Below are 17,565 nucleotides of genomic sequence, written 5' to 3'. Positions count from 1 at the left end.
GCAACATGTCGGAACGGACCATGAAGGACCGCCATCAACGTCTCGCCAACTGGCTGGAGGGTAAGAGCCCGTCTGGCGAGAAGAAGAAGAAATCCGAGCGGTCTTCTAAGACCTTTGAGGGCGCCCCGGCGACGGGGGCCCAACATAAGGCTAAGCACCGCGAGTCCGCTGGCACCGGGAGCGCCGAACGGTCGGGCTCTACGGGCGTCAGGCAGGGCGCACCCTCCCCGGCACCATCAACCACGAGCCAACGCTCTGGGTCGGGTAAGAGGAAGGCCGAGCACCCGGCGAAGCTCCTGGAGAGGCCCCGGTCGAGCTCTAAGGCAGAGGAGGAGCGTGGCAGTGCCCCCTCCCTCAAGGATAAGGCGGTGAGCGCACCTAAGGTGGTGAAGGCCTTGATCCATCCGACCAAGTCCTCTATCGAAACGGTCGCGGCGGCCCTGGCTCAGCCTGTGGAGGCTACGCCAGTGGTGGCGACCTCGGGGCTCAGAGTCTCCCTGCCACCTCGGAGGGAGTCTTCTTTTGTGCCCATCGATAGGACCCCCGTGAAACCCTCCGTGGGGAAGAAGAAGGGGGGGCAGGGCGTCGTCGTAGATTCGGCCTCAACCTCAGAAGAGGAGCTGATCGAGGTCTTAAGCCACGGCCTAGGCGTGGAAGAAGGCCAGCCCGTCGGAATGGACCCCGACGCAGGTGACGACGACGACATCGTCGAGGATACCGACGGGGCCCCTGCTCGCCCGTCGGATTCCCCTCTGCCAGCGCCGCAGGACAACTCGGCGGCCATTTTGTTGGCCATACAGTCCTTATGCTCCGAGATAAGGACGAGGCTACCGTTACCGACGGAGGAACCTCTCCCGTCGGGGGATCCAGAACTGGGACCTTCTGGTGTTCCCCCTACCAAGAAAAGAAGGATCCATCCACCACCTCCTTTTCAACCGTCGCGCCCCGTCCAGCCCTCCTCCCCGTCCACCCAAGGGGATGATACGGGGACTGACACGGCAGCGACGGGTACGGACGACGAGGCATACGACGAGGATATTCCGTCGTCGCCTCCCGCCAGGGCTTCTCCGCCCGACGAGATCGGATCTTTCCACTCCATGGTCTCCAGGGCTTCCGAGCTTTTCCAACTCTGCCCTGAGGAGAAGAAAAAGGAAGGCTTCCTTTATCAGCGGCGCGAGGCCAAGAGGAAGACGGTCCTCGCAGTGCCTCTGTTGGACGACATTTGGGATGAGGGCCTTTCCCTCCTCAAGAACCCTTCCACGACGCCAGCTAGAAGAGACCGGTACGAGAAAAAGTACCGGGTCCCGGACACGGCCCCCCTGTGCCTCCGGGCGCAGCCTACCCCGGATTCCGTCGTCTCCGCGGCGGCCAGGAAGAAAGCGGGGGGGGTGCGGCCTCCACATCGACTTCCCCGCCGGACGGCGAGGGAAAGAAATTGGATGCTATGGGACGTAGAGTCATCTCGTCGGCAGCGACGACGATTAAAGCGGCCAACGCCTTGGCTATCGTGGCTCGCTACGACAGGGAGCTCTGGTACAAGATAGCTCCCCTGCTGGATTTTCTGCCGGACGACAAGAGGGCGGAGGCCCTGGAGATCCTGCAGGAAGGTGAGGTGGCCTCGGACCACGCCATCACCGTGGCGACGGACATCGCCGACACTGGGTTCCGCCAGCTGGGCAACGGCGTTTGCCTTCGACGTCGTGGATGGCTCAAAGCTACGGACTTCCGGCAGGACGTCCAGACCAGAGTCCTGGACATGCCCTTCGACGGGAACAACCTGTTTGGGAAGACAGTGGACGATTCCCTTCAGGCCATCAAGGCGGATACTGAGACGGCCCGGGCCCTTGGAGTTCTGCAGCAACGACGGACGCCCTTTCGGAGCAGCGGAGGCAAGGGCGCCTCCAAAGGTTCCGGCGGCGGTTTCGCTTCCTACCGTCAAGCGGCCCGCTCGTCGTCGCAAGAGGCCTACAGAGGACGAGGCAAGTCTAGCGGACCCCGCCGTCGTCGCCAAGGAGGTCAAGGCGGCAAGGCCGCGTCCAAGCAGGATTGAACCGGCCGTGGGGTCGGGCCCCCACCGAAGCACCCCGGTGGGAGGCCGGCTGGCGGGCTTCGTCAGCGTGTGGGAGTCCATCTCCACCGACCGTTGGGTGCTGGACGCCCTGGCCCGGGGCCACGCGCTCGAGTTTCAAAGAAGGTGCCCGCGCGTCCCCCCCGTGGCCAGGAAAGAACTTCACGTCCCTCAACTTCTCCTGGAGGTAAAGGCGATGCTCAGGAAGGGCGCCATCGAACTCGTCCCAAAGAGGCTTCGGGGCTCCGGAGTCTACTCGAGATACTTCCTCGTGAAGAAGAAGACGGGAGGATGGCGCCCCATCCTAGACCTGCGACGTCTGAACAAGTTCATCAAGGCGCAGAAGTTCCGGATGGTCACCCTCCAGCACGTCCTGGGTCAGCTGGAGGAAGGAGACTTCCTATCGTCGTTGGATTTGGAGGATGCCTACTTCCACATTCCCATCCTAAAGGGGCACCGAAAATTCCTCAGGTTCGTGGTCCAAGGGCGTCATTACCAGTTCAAAGCCCTTCCCTTCGGACTACGGTCGGCACCCAGGGTATTCACCAAGTGCCTCGCACCGGTGGCGGCGCAGCTGCGCAGCGAGGGGATCCACGTCTACCCCTACCTGGACGACTGGCTCATCCGCGCCAAGACGAGGGAGCTCGCCGTGGTCCACACGGCAAGGACCGTCCAACTCCTCACGGACCTGGGATTCTCCGTGAACTACGCCAAATCCCACCTGGTGCCCGCGCAAGTCGCAATGTTTCTGGGAGCGAGGCTCGACACAGTGTCCCTTCTGGCCTCCCCGTCGGAGGAGAGGACCAGGACCATCTTGGGCAAGGTGCAACGGATGTTGGTGGCCGACGCGGCCGAAGTGAGGTCCATCAAGTCCCTCCTCGGGATGATGTCTTCCTGCATCTACCTCATTCCCATGTGCAGGCTCCGGATGCGCCCGTTGCAAGAATTCCTGGATGCGCGCTGGATCCAGACGACGGGCAGCTTCGAGGAAAGGATCAAACTCGACGAGAGCTTCTGACGAGCGATACGGTGGTGGGGCACCCGCGCGCATCTGACGGCGGGCATGGACTTCCAGACCCCAGCCCACCAGGAGACTGTGACCACGGATGCCTCCCTGGAAGGGTGGGGAGCGCACACCGAAAATCTGCACGCAAGGGGACTCTGGCTCCCGACGGAGAAGTCCCTGCATATCAACGTCCTGGAGCTCCGTGCAGTGTTTTGGGCCCTCAGGTCCTTCCTTCCGTCCCTCAAGGGCAAGGTGGTGAGGATCTTCACCGACAACACCACCACCATGTTTTACATCAGGAAACAGGGCGGAACCAGGTCCCCAGCGCTGTCCAAGGAGGCGCAGGACCTGTGGCATTGGGCCGTCGCCCAAGGGATTTTTCTGGTGCCGTTTCATCTGGCAGGGATAAAAAACACCATCGCCGACTCACTCAGCAGGGAGCTGCGCTCGTGCCACGAGTGGGAACTACGGCAGGATCTGGTGGATCGCCTCTTCCGACGGTGGGGCACACCCCAGATCGACCTGTTCGCGACGGCGACGAACACCAAGTGCCGGAGGTTCGCCAGCAGGTTTCCCCAGACGAGGAGCATGGGCGATGCTTTCTCGTTCTCCTGGGAGGGCCTGTTCCTCTACGCGTTCCCTCCCTTGCCTCTGCTAATCCGGCTCGTCAACCAGCTCAAGAGGTCACGGTGCAGGATGATCCTCGTCGCACCTGCGTGGCCGAGGCAGATATGGTTCCCGGACCTTCTGGACTTGTCAGCGTCCCCGCCAATCAAGCTGCCGGCGGACGCGGATCTACTCTCCAGGGAAGGAGGCGCCATCCTCCACCACGACCCGAAGTCGCTGAACTTGCAGGCCTGGCTCCTGCAGCGCTAGAGTTTGGAGGATACGACATACCGGCCGATTGCAGAGAGGGTCTTGCAAAGGCCAGGGCGTCCTCGACTCTTAAATGCTACGGACACAAATGGAAGAGGTTCTCTGTCTGGTGCCACGCACAGAAGATTAACCCTCTACGGATTACGGCTCCCCAAGTACTGCCGTACCTGCTGACGCTGGCCAAAGCTGGTCTGGCACACGCGTCCATCAAGATTCATCTTGCTGCGATCTCCCGATACACCAGAACCACGGGGCGGACGTCCTTGTGGTCTCATCGTCTGGTGAAAGAGTTCATGAAGGGACTGTTCAGATCGTTCCCGCCGGTGAAGGCTCCGGCCCCGGCGTGGGAGCTCAACGTGGTGCTGACCAAGCTCATGGGACCTCCATTCGAGCCTCTGCACTCGGCCCCGTTGAAGTTTCTATCGTGGAAAACAGCTTTTCTTGTGGCCATCACCTCCGCACGACGAGTGGGAGAGATCCAGGCCCTTTCCTGCAAGGCCCCGTACTTGACTTTCCACGACACGAGGGTAGTGCTCAGGACGCACCCCTCCTTCATGCCCAAGGTACCGTCGGACTTCCATCTCAACGAACCCTTGGTGTTACCTGTGTTCTTTCCGTCGCCTTCGTCGCCGGCTGAGAGGACTTTGCACTCGCTGGATGTAGCTAGAGCGCTGAAGTTCTACGTGGACCGCACGAAGGGTTTTCGGAAGACGTCACAACTCTTTGTGAACTTTGGACCTGTCAATCAGGGGAAGGCTCTCTCGAAGGCTTCCATCTCCAGATGGCTCTCCGGCTGTATCATGTACTGTCACCGGTTGGCAAACCGACCGCTGCCTGGCCGTCCGAGAGCCCATTCCACCAGAGCGATCGCAGCTACCACGGCGTTCCTATCTGGTGTGCCCCTGCTGGACATATGCAGGGCTGCTACGTGGAGGTCGACGCACACCTTCACGAAATTCTACTGCGTCGACCGGGATTCCAGGGAGGAGTCCAGGGTCGGCCAAGCAGTGCTGCGCAACCTGTTCGCCTGAGGTGAGCCTGGTGAGGAGGTAAGATGCTTAATGTTGAGTTGATGTGATGCTTAATGTTGAGCCTTTGCCACCTCCCGTGGTTGTGCATGTGTGTACTGCTATGTATTCTTTATTCATGAGCATGTGAATCCATGCCAGACCCCATGCTGGAGAAGGAACAAGTTACTTACCTGTAACTGTTGTTCTCCAGCATGGGTCTGGCATGGATTCACATGCGAACCCTCCCGCCTACCCCTCTGCGGCTCTTCACTTGGTCATACTGCCACTTCACGTGCTTCCAAATCTGAAGATGGCTGCCAGAGGCGGTGCTTAGGTAGAGGGCAGTCATTGGCTGTGGTCAGTATGACGCAGAGACCAGTGATTGGTTATTACTACGAAATACAGATCAGAAACGAAACTGATACTGGTTTTTTCTTTACCGAGGATTCCCAGCCTGACGACGGGGAATATTCATGAGCATGTGAATCCATGCCAGACCCATGCTGGAGAACAACAGTTACAGGTAAGTAACTTGTTCCTTCTCTTTACATAGTGTTGGTCGGAGTTGTATTCGTAATCCTCTTGGTGTCCGTTGATTCTTCCAATATCTTCCTAAGGTGACCGCGTGTAGCTTCCTGTTGATTTCCTTTCGTATCAGATATTCTAATTGTTTAATCCTTTTGGTACGATCTAGATCTGTGGTGGTGGTATTTTTATTGAATACATTCTCACCAATCAGTTCCAAAATCTTATTTGCTTCTTCTGTAGTGAAACCTAGCGTCTCTGCTCTTTTTGTTGTAAGTGATTCTATGTCTTCATATGACATCTTACCATGTGTGATTCTAGATGATTGATTTTAATGTCCTCTTTTAACGTTAAGGAAGGTGTGCCTTCACCTAAGGGGTGTCAAAGAACAAGACTGTCGAAAGAAGGCAAAAAGAAAAGGCGGGCACCACCTGAATGTAATAGTTTACTTGTTCAATTATTGATTTGATCCTTTCATTTAGTGGAGCTGCCGGACTGATTAAGGGTCCTGTGACACCTGGTCCCTATGTCGATACACCATGCAAGAAAAGTTGGATGAACTCATCCAACTAAGTCTGGCGCTCTCCGTAAGAGCTCTTGTGGAGCTTGTTCGTTAGTTTTGGTATATATTTGTGCACAACTAGATCCAAGTTTTTGTCCAACTGGGAATCTGTGTGTAAAACTGAAAGGTAGATGTCCAAAATGGAGTCAGAAAAATTTCAGAAACAATTCTTGAGTCTCCAACTTATAAACCGCTAGTTATTTTCAAGCAAGAAGCAGACTTGTTTGGTTTTGCGTATGGTTTTTTTAATGCCAATGCATTTCGGAGCGGGTCTCCTTCTTCAGGGCGTTAACCACACTACTGAATTCAACTTATTCTTCAGTTGTAAACAGTCATTATGATGAATAAACAAATCAAAGGTTTCAACAAAGGATACATTAGTCCCATATGAGGGAAATCATAAGTCAAATAGGGTTAAAAAAAAGATTTAGGACATTACATAAACCCATGTATGTTAAATGTCACCGTCCACCATTTTGAAGATAATGATTCAATATGTGATAAGTGAAAATGTACATACCCATTAATGGTAATTCCCAATAGTCAGAGGAAGGGGTTATGAGGAGGAAAACAGCTTGGTGAGGAGTGACACATTCATGACAGGACCTGCTGTGTATTAGCAGTCTGGCGCCAGTGTTGGGTCCAGCCCGGGAAGCCACTCTTTGACCCCCCTTGAGGAGGGTCAACACCTTGCTTAGGGAACAGGAACCCTCCCCGGGAGGTTCTCTGGAAAGCAGTGCTACATAGACAAGCCTGTCATCACAATGTCCAGCTTACACCAAGGTGCAGATTACTGGATCATTTTTGATGTAGGCAGTAAAAGAGGATGGAGCGCAGAGTAGAGGGTCAGTCCCAACTTCTGGCAGACACAGCACTGTAGGTATGACATCAGTAGGTAAAGGATACTTTTTTTGCTTGGATTGGACCCTTAACATGCTTGCTCTAGAGCAGGGTTGTTCAACTCCAGACCTCAAGGGCTGGAAACATGTTTGATTTTCACAATACTCTCCATTAATATTCATGAGATAAATGTGCATACAATAATTCTAAATCAATGCGCCTTTCCTCTCATTAATGTTAATGAGGGATATCCTGAAAACATGCCATGGTTCCGGCTCTCGAGGCATTTAGTTGGACAACCCTGCCCCAGACCAATCCGCTGTAGCGTTTTGCTTCTGTAAAGGGGGATGAGAACCACTCCTTATTTGATTAGTACAAAGGCAAAGAATTACATTCACACTGCACACAAATCAAAAGAGTCCATGTGTAAATTGCGTGTGTTTAATTGATTGGAGATTAGCCTGACACGTGTGTCGAGCTATACCCTCTTCTTCTGAGGCTTGTGTAGTCCTGATATCAATCAATGTCACAATTGTCAGTTGACAGCAAGCCTGTTCTTTATGCAAACTATAATTCATATAAGTTGCCGCTGCGTGATTTTATTCACTAGTTTGTAGTAATTACCAGCCTTTTGGCGTTCAATTCATTCTGAAGCAATTGCTTATATAGATTATAGTTTGCATAAAGAGCAAGCCTACTGTCAACTGACAATTGTGACATGCAATCGTTTTCTCTTCTAGGTAATGCTACATGTTCGTTAGCCATATTACAGATGTGTTTAGTCGGTTTTGAAGACCCCATTACAACAAATGGAACAGGAGACATCTTGCCAAATAGTTTCCAGGCCAGCTGCCTAGATGCCTGCAATAAAAAAAGTTCCAGAAAAAGATCAGTGACAAAGAGGAAAACTAGGGAGAATACAAAGCAGGAAAAAAGGCAGGGGAGAATAAAGTAGGACAGGAATGTAGAGAAGGCAAATGGGAGGTCCGTGGGGCGCAACCCCCAAATAAATAACTACAAGTCAATTCATGAAACAATCAGGAAAAAAGTGTTTGCAATTTTTTTGTCACAAAGATCACATTTGTAGGGTGAAATGCATCATATTTTCTGCAGATTTTAAAGTCATAAATGGCCTTCCTCGGTTCTTGGACAACATTTGGCCATCAGCACAGCAAGTCCATGGGAAGCCTTTGAGGCAATTTACGAACCCCTCGACCCCACCACCCCTATTCGCCCGCCTCAGTTATTGTCAAACCACAGACGTTCAAGTAAAACATAGGCTAGAGATGTTTCCACCATTAGGGAGTGCTCATATTCCATTCCAAGTCATGTGCTTGTGCAGCCAGAAGCTTAAACAATATCTCTGGGGTATGTCAGCTGTACGTGGCTCTTCAGTGCATCGCTCTCGTTTAGTGGCGCAAGAGGGCAAACAGCAATAGACTCATCCTCTAGTGTCTTTATTTCACCTTTTCTAAATGAGGAGCTATTACCCCTCAAAACCCTTAAATCCCCTTTTTATGTCCAAAATATGTTTAAATGGAGTGAGAAGTCTTAGGCTCTCAATGTGGAAGATTTTGTGTTGTGTTCTCCTGTCCCCTGTGTGTGTTCCCATTTACCCCTTTATCACCTAGTCGATCACAACCAGCCCAACAAGGATTTTTCGTAAAGGCACCCTTTCCAGGGACTGCTTCCAACATCGCTTTTCTGGTTTTATATTTAAATCCTTTTTTTTTCTTCTCGAAATGGCGCCCTTGTTCTTCAATAAATACAAAATGTTACTTAGCTATATTTATTTCAACGCATACATTACAAGAGAAAACGTTTTAACGGCACAACATTTTTTTTCAAATGAATTTCTCCACAAAATAATCCAGAGTTCTAGAACACACATGCATTCAACTGCACAAAGCAGTGGTGACAACATATTAAATTGACCTTGACATGCACGTGGCTAAGGTTAATTAGCTGAACGCTTGCATACTTCCTAATTATCTTTTTTAAGATATCTTAGATTAGCTGTATCATACACGCATAATTATGTTTTTGCAAACTGAAAACATTTCCAATGGTTAGCTTGATTAGGTTTATTGTTGTCATGTGTCTAACGAATCGCAGTTAATTCTTTGCACAAGGGAAGGACTTGGATTGAGGTATTGGTGACATGTTGAATTTTAATTAGTGTCTCAATCAAAGGACATATTGTCTCTCCTTCTCAAGTGAAGAGCCCACAGACAGAAGTGAACCACAGCCTTGTAAATCACACTCTAAAATGTGTTTTCTTTAAAAAAAAACTTGAACTCCCATGCGACGACACATACTTGCAAATACGTACCTTTAACAACACACTGTGAGCGGCAGCCCTCTGGACTATTGTGGGGGACCCGTATTTCTGTATCCTTCTGTTTCTTCTGGATTCTTAGATCTGTTGGGGTGTGTGAACAACAGAGGACCCGAGAAACAACCGGCTGGCAGCAAACAAGTCTTATTGTGCTGTACGCTCTTATGAGCAAAAATCAAAAGAAACCAGCTTAGCCCCACCTTCCACAAAGGACACCGTGACCCAGAATCTTTCCTCTTCTTGGCTGGTAAATATTCTTTAGTATCCATTAATGGACTTTCCTTTCCAATTCAACCAGATTTGGTCTCTGGCTACTTCCTAGCCTTACTCTAGTCTGCTTGCTCAGGGCCATGTAGGCCTGGGCTCCACCAGCTCTTGAGCCCTAGTGAGTACGGCTCCCCACTGCTTTAGTGCCAGTGCCCAGACCCTTGCCCACCTCAGGCCCCACTAGCCCCAGCTTCCACCTTCTGACTCCACATCAGCTTTTTGATCCTGTTGATCTGGCCAGACCTGGAATATTCAGAACCAACTGTCTAACAGTTATTCTCTGTCACCTTTTCCTCATTATATTCTGGTGTCTTCCACTACGCCTCCTAGCCCCTCTCCAGATCTTCAATTGTCTTCCTTATCCCGATTTCTTGCTTGTCCAGCGCACCCCTTCCCTGCTTGAACCTTCCTCCTCTCATTCCTCCTGCCTTGTCCTCCTTGTGCTTGGTCCTCTCGCTATTCCTCGTTCCTTTCTATGTTCTGCCTCTCTCTCCATTCAGCTGGAAACTCCCATACCAGTACCAGAGCCGGTGCTGGGCACCTTTTCTATATCCAGGTTCCTGGTTGTTGAACCTAGTAAGTGATTGATGTTGTGCACTTGTCGGGACCTATTACTTGGGCTTTGGAATTGGACAGCCTCTCTCAGCCTTGCCCAGGATTCACTACATGGTTGTTAATGGGGATGATCGGCCCGCGGCTCAGCAGGTAGAGTGCATAGAAATCTTGGGTACAGTCTTTTAATCTCTATGACAGTTGGCTGATTTATAAATGGTTCCCTTGCTGGCCCAAGTGATTGCTTGATCCCTGGAACGCCGATTGTTCGTGGCTGGAGCCTCAGCATGCAGCTCTTAAAAATTGGATTGAGCGGACGTTTGTGACATGTGAGCATGCACCTTTTGTATCTCAGCTCTAAGGGGTTGAGAGCCATAATCACAGTTTAGAAGCACATGCACCCCAGCGAATCTGGGAACAAGGGAATATTTATGATTCCTAATCATCCCATATCTCGTCACAGTACAGGGAGATGGAAAACTCCCTGGCGGATCCACCACATACTACGCCTGGGTCGACATCACTTAGTAGGTGTTCCTCTCTGGCCTCCAGGGTCTCTCACCACCACTTTCCTTGACCTAAACATGTGACCCCTGTCAACAGTGCATAGACACTGAGGTGCTTTAGAATGAGGGCCCTGGGCCAGTCTCTGATTATGGAAGACCACAGCTTCCCCAAGTGCTTATAGGGTTGGGAAAACTCAGGTGGCCATTGGAGAGACGTGTTATGCTCTTCTTGAAGCAGACAAGGCACACTTCCAAAATCATGGGAGCCTGTCAAAGCGTGCAGGATTGCTGTTAACCCAATTGGATCACCAGCATTAAGAGAGTGAGGCTAGCTGTCCTTCCCATACCACACAGCTCCTTGATTTGAGCATATCTGGAAGACCCTATACTGGTTGTGCTAAAGACCCAGTTAGAAATGAGCCTTGTAAAAGTGGTTTTCCTATGATGGGGGCGAAAGAGCTGGTGGGGGATTCTATTCTGTCTTTGAAGGAAGGTAGGACATCATGCGAGTATTCCAAAGCTGGGGGGCAACAGCAGTGCCTCTAATAGTTGCTGCTAGGACATGAACATTGTGAGCTTTGCTTTTTCTTCAAAGAGTCCAGTGTGGAGATGAGCACCATGTGTAAACTAGAGAGAGCCATATCAGTGGAGGAAAGATAGGTGGTTAAACCAATGTAAGACATCTATAGCTTGTGATGGAAGAACACACATCCAGATCCAGTGCACCCCTTGATTGGTCTAGTCCAGAACAACTGTAAACTGCTTGAGTCAATGGGACACATTTGTGTATAACTCCAACACCATCTGTTTCCATGGCTGGCCTGTGCTTTCATTGTTGAAGAGTGTAGATGTGTTGTGTTATTATGTCATTTGAAAAATGTAAGTAAAATATCTGATGTAATTTTTAAATAGATGTTCATTTTGTTTCCTTTAAGATGAATGCCCTATTTGTGTAATAATACAGTTTGGAAGCTTTCTAAAGTCGCGCAACTAGCCTCTGCTTTAAAATCTTTTCTTTTTACGTTGACTAGTATGGGGTTTATAACATGGACTAGTTCTCTGGGTGATTTCAAATCTTTTATTATAAAAGTGTGCAGTGGGCTAGGATGCCAAAGAGCTCTGGAAATACAACGCTCACAGTGTTGCGCATCACACATTGAACAGTAAGAACGCCCCCGCTTAGTTTGTACTCTATAAACACCAGCTTAACGCATGGATACGTGTTCTAAGTAAAAGTTATATATTTTTTGGCACAGTGAGACTTTGGGGTATCCAAACCAGGGAGGATAAGTGTGTCCAATACATACCTGGGTCAGAGGCAGCACTCAGCGACCTTCTGTGAAGCAATCACTTCTATGCAGCAGGAGTCCTGGGACTTTGGTGGGATGTCTGTTCGCGGGGGAGGGCAGGAGATTGGAATTGGATGGGCCCTCATTGGAGCAGTATGATGGAAATGTGCTTTGCAGGCTTCTTGCATGCAAACATCCAGGAAATGTTCTTGTGAAGGAAGCAGTCCACCACCACTTCTAGAATAAGGAGATGCGACTAAATGGGGTCTTGAGTTCACATCCGTTTAATTTGTTCACCCCCAAACACCCCAAAACATCTTTTTAGACCCATGTCTCTAAAGGAAGCTTGGTCTTAGAGACTTAGCAGCAGGACTGGAGCACTCTGGGCATGAACACAGTGAGCCAACACCTATACATGTTTAACACAAGACTACTAGGACCACCATTTTATTTACTCTAGAAAGGAACATTTTCTGTTTCAAGAGATGGTAACAAACGATAAGCACCGTCTTCATTTCTATTAAAGCATTTTTTACTTCATAGTGGTCTCTAGGATAGTCTTTATCTGGAGGCATTTCTTAATGTAATGATCCACTGAGTTATCAGGAACACGTATCATTTCACAATAAGCTTCCAATGTTTACGTTGTTTTTATCTGTCTTTTGGATTCCTCCATTAAAAAGATAGTACAATGAAAGCTTTGTCAACCAGCACCTTATTAACCGAAATGATCTATTAACTGGCACAGTTATTGCCGATAATAGTAACGGTTGGACAACTGTAATTCGTTTAACCATCATTTTTTAATTATCCGCTACCATTGGGTTCCTAATGGTGCCGATAATCGAGCTTTTAATTTTACCAGTTTGTAATAATATTACTTAACATTACATTTAGAGGAGTGGATGCATGTTAGTTAATATAAGGAAGATCTGTTTCTTTTTCTCCATGTATTGATATATTTAGTTACTTGTGTGAATTGTTGGCGCTGGTTTAATTGTTGCCCTAATGTATCAGTCACTCTCCCTGAATTGTTTGGTTCCCCACTGTATCTTGCGCCTTTGCATCCTAGAATAATGATTTGCCAATGATATTAATTGTTTGCCGAACACTAACACGCTCTTATTCATGTCCAAACACACTATACTCAGACCAACTATGCCACTACAGTCCGTGAACAGAGCTCTACACTTCGGCAACCAACTTCCATCCCACTGCCCATCCAATGCAACCTAGCACCACGAGGCTGTCATGGAGACAGATGCCTCTCCTCCACAGACTACCTAGCAACAGAGCCTCATGCAGCATCTGGGTACTTCCGAATGGCACGCAGCTACACGGCTAGCTTGCATTTTCCCCTTCTCCCCACTAACCTAATCCAGCCCACTCTCTTTCAGATCCACCAGAGTGATTGGCGGCCATGCAAATGGCCGCGGTGCCTGCTATAATTTCCAGTAATGTAAGGTAAAAGGTTGTAGCCTTGTATTGTTTGGTTGTGCCCTGCTGCACCTAATTGGGTTTCCGGTAAATCGGAGTCTGAAACATAACATACTTTGCATTCATAATAACACATTTTTTACGGCATTCATAGACAGTCCCAAGGCTTTCAAACAATTTTAGCTAAGAGCTAGAAGCAGGAACTGGGTGATGCGAAATCTGTGGGTAATGCTGGTTGTGTCATAACTAATTCACAATGTGAGCAAGCGCTAAAATTGCTAGCCTCCCTCGTCAAATGGGATAAGAAAGAGCACTGAATATGCAGCTCTTCCTGGCTTGTTGATGGTTGCATTAATTTCCTGTAGGTCTAGAGTAAACAAATTATAATGCATCATCATGGCGCAGCAGTCGCTAATGACCACCATTTCATTGTGCCTGTAATGGCCATTTCTTCATTGATTTGAGGAAAGGAAATGTTAACGTGCAAGTGCTTTCAGCATGGATTCTTTTGCAAATCAATGTTTTGATCCAAATAAAATCAATGCAAGTGTAATCTTTCAATAGACGTAGAAATCTCGAAAATATGTAGAAAATGGAAGGGCACAGGAAACGTGGTATTCCCTGGTTGGTTCTCTCACTCACCTTGTACCCGAAGCCCTCTCCGTCTCATGTTTTGATTCTTCTCCCGCCCCCTCTCCCTCTCTCTCTCTCTCTCTCTCTCCCACTCTTTTACTGACTTTTGCTGCCCTGTTTTTGAGGTCTCCTCTTCCGTCATGAACTCTACTCCCTCTCCCTCTTTTGTCTGATTCTTTATTCTTCCTTCTAGCTCCAACATTGGATTTATTTGATGGTCTCTCTCTCTCTTTCCATCTTTCTCTCTCTCTCTCTCTCTCTCTCTCTCTCTCTCTCTCTCTCTCTCTCTCCCCCTCTCTCTCCCCCTCCCCCTCTCCCAGTCCCTCTCCCTCTCCTTTTTCTTTCATTCTTCCTTTCCTCTCTGTACCACACGCTGTTTCTGTAATCTCTGCTATCTGCCAACCTTCTCTGACATATGGAAGTGGTGTTTTACAGCAAATCCAAAGCATTCAATATAATAGGGTCACAACGTAGTTGAAGTATTTTTTGACATTTGTAATATCATCCAACATGCAATGCACCCTTTGCTGAGTTGTGAGACCCTTTGACTCAGAAATCAGGCTCTAAAGCATGTATTTCTTCCCCCCCCCCATCGTTGATAGCCCTAGAGATAGACTAACTACACCTCTCCACTCTAACCACAGTGTGGCGCTAGACACAAAATTCACAGCTATTGCCCAAGATGTTGGCCGAGCACATGGTGGCGTGGCGTATGCTGCCGTGCTGAGCTTGCCCCAGTCACTGAACGCAACAGTGAGCACAACAAGAAAGGGAGGAGTGCCCACTTCCCTGGCGCAAGGAGATAGAGCCCAGGAGGCCATGCCAGAGGGTGAGTGCCTTAACAGCTGGTCCAGGGGAATACGAATATTCTTGATCAAGGGAGTGGCGTCCCAGGTGGCCGGGACCCATAATATTCTGCCCCCTCAAACCAACACAAGGATGCCTGTGCATGTCCAGTAAGCCTCCAACCGCCAGACCCCCAACGTGCACCTACAAGGAGAGCCTTCTCCACAAACATCTTCAAGGCTGCAAATCCCCCCTACCTACATCTGGACTGGGACAAGCAGGCATGCAGGTGGAGGGTATAATCTACCCCTGACGACCGCTGGTGCCCCCTAAATAAACGGCACCCTCCCCCATTTCCACCCCCACCGGTCATCTGGCCCCTACTCATCGGGCACCCGCAACGCTACAATGGGAGAGGGGCCTAGGGGCTGAAGAGGATCCCCCGCTGCCCCCCCTCCCCAGCCATCGAGAGGACCGGGGTGGGGAACGCGCTCCACCTGACACTCCCATACCTCACAGTGGGGTCTTGGAGAACTGCTTCGAGAGTCGGATTTGGCGGCGTCACACATGAGCCCCACGGACACAGGGATACTGTGTGCCTACCACAGCACCAAACCCTAGTGCATAGAGCCCTACGAGGATAGCGGAATCTCCTGCTCTGTGGTCTTAATAAGCTGTCTATACTAAGGAGCACAATTACACACAATCACATGAACTGATCTATTCTGCTGCAGAAATTCAAGTACTTTCAGACCCCCTGACCCACACCAGAGGGGTTTACCTCATCAGCCTCCATGAGGAGGGACATGGCGCTGATACTGGAGGAGATCAAGGGCTTCCGGTCTGATATATTCCGCTATCCGGAAAAGAAAGTAGATGAACTGGACGATAGGATTCAGGGACTCAAAACCAATCAGTCCTCAGTGGAGATCATGGAGAATCAAATTGACGTGAGAATCTCAGAACTAGAGAGAAGAGAGGAGGAATGTGCTTTGAAAATGGGCAATTTCGAGAATCGAGAGCGACGTAATAACCTTTGATTCTTTGGGATCCCGGAAAGGGAGGACAAGACCCAAATAGACATCATGAAAGCAATAAATGAAGTCATTAAAAAGCTCTTTAACGAGGACAACACTACATAACCCACCATTGACAAGAGGCCACAGAGCGGGTGGCAGAGCAAATGGTGGAGCCAGGGGCCCCCACCCAGTGCTGGGGAGATTCCACTACTACGACGAGAACGCCAAAATCCTAGACAGGGCCAGGACAGTGGGCCAGATAGAGTGGGGCACAATGCATGTCGCCATGTTCCAGGACTTATCGACATTCAGCCTGTCGAAGGTGGAGACGCTGTGGTCCATTGAGAAAATGGCTCGCTGCTAAGGGAGCCTGATACAGATGGGGGTTCCCTTTTTCATTGAACTTCGAATATGAGGAATACAAGTATAACCTTACAACAGAGGATGACATCAACAGGGTCTCCCTCGAACTGATGGGCGAACCACCTCAGAACCCATCGGCTGCTGCATGGGAGGACACTGTGGGGGAGAGGAAATGTCAAGGAACGAGGGAACCAAAGACCATCGGCGAATCAGAGGCTTGCACAAGTATAAGAAGTTAAACTCAGTCTGCTGCACATACATAAGGAAAGAATTAAGGAAGTTGAGTTTGAGAGTATCTATATCCAACCCGTGTCATTCAGTGTACCGGCAAAGGGAAGGAGCACTGGGTATCTTTGGTTGTGCTTCGGTGGACAGGGTGGATTACACAGCTGAAGTATATGTGCCGGATATCTCCTAACCTCAGTGCGGGATGTCTTGCTCCTAGGGGGATCATAGGAGGAGTAGCAGCTAAAGTCTCAGATGAAGGTACTGGGGGTTTAATGTGTGAAAAATGCCAATCGTTTTGATGTGGGGGCTTGAGTAAATGTTTATTACAGAAACGAGGCCCGAGGAAGGAGGCTCGGCTGGTGGTTTGGTCATATGGTGGAGCATCCATCACCAGGAGTTCAGATGCGATCTAAGGGGGAGGGAAGGGGAAATATTAGAGTTGAAGTTGGGTTTTTTGTTCATACAGGGGGGGTTAGGAAATGTTCAAGTTACTGCAACAAACACAGGGATTCCTATAACACATGACATGCAATGGAAGGAGGCACACACGCCCCATAGCATTAATCCAACGAGTAGAGGAGCCTTACCACTGCCACGAGACCAGATGGCTGACGCGAATAATGCCCTTGTTCTAGCCTCTCTGAACGTTAGCGGCCTTAACTCTCCTCTTAAAAGGAAAGGTCCTTCACGGTTCGCGGATTTAACCATTTGAAAGTGGATGTTGTGTGCTTGCAAGAGACCCACTGGCAGAAGGGAAAGGAAGTGACCATGAAAGCGAGGACGATTGAAACAATCTATCATGCCTATAGTAACTCTAAATGGAAAGGTGTGGCTATCGTTATATCTACTAAGTTGGGCCTAATAGTGGTTGCCGCTCTGAGGGTCCCTGAGGGGCACTTTATACTAGTCAAAGGGCTCATAAAAGGTCAAGATTACCCTTGGCTCGATAAACTGCCCAAGCGAGGGACAATAGCAATTTTGGGATATGGTGAAAGGGAAAATTCAAATGTTCGTAGAGGGACTCCTGTTCATTGGAGGGGATTTCGACATGGTCTTGGACCTGTTGACAGATAGGAGGGGAGCTAATTCTCCGGTGGTGTCCAGAGCCCAGTTACTAAAATCCTACCGCTTCCTCCAGATCAATAAAGAGTTGGGGCTGACTGACTCGGTGAAATGAACAGGGAAAGCAGACCCTCTGTACACATTACTCCAAGGTCGACGACACATACTCCAGGATAGATTGTCCTTCTAGGACTGTCT

General features: G+C 49.6%; 1 protein-coding gene across 5 annotated transcripts in view; it reads left to right on the top strand.

The window, feature by feature from the left end:
- The window catches only part of APBA1 (amyloid beta precursor protein binding family A member 1), a 1,040,959-nt gene that overhangs the window by 289,166 nt on the left and 734,228 nt on the right, over positions 1 to 17,565 (top strand). The gene's annotated exons all lie outside the window — the stretch shown is intronic.

The sequence above is a fragment of the Ambystoma mexicanum genome, chromosome 6p (genome assembly GCF_040938575.1).
Source record: "Ambystoma mexicanum isolate Mex_15411 chromosome 6p, UKY_AmexF1_1, whole genome shotgun sequence".
Lineage (NCBI taxonomy): Eukaryota > Metazoa > Chordata > Amphibia > Caudata > Ambystomatidae > Ambystoma > Ambystoma mexicanum.
The sequence above is the reverse complement of the archived record's forward strand: the minus strand, read 5'-3'. Positions and strand labels throughout refer to the sequence as shown.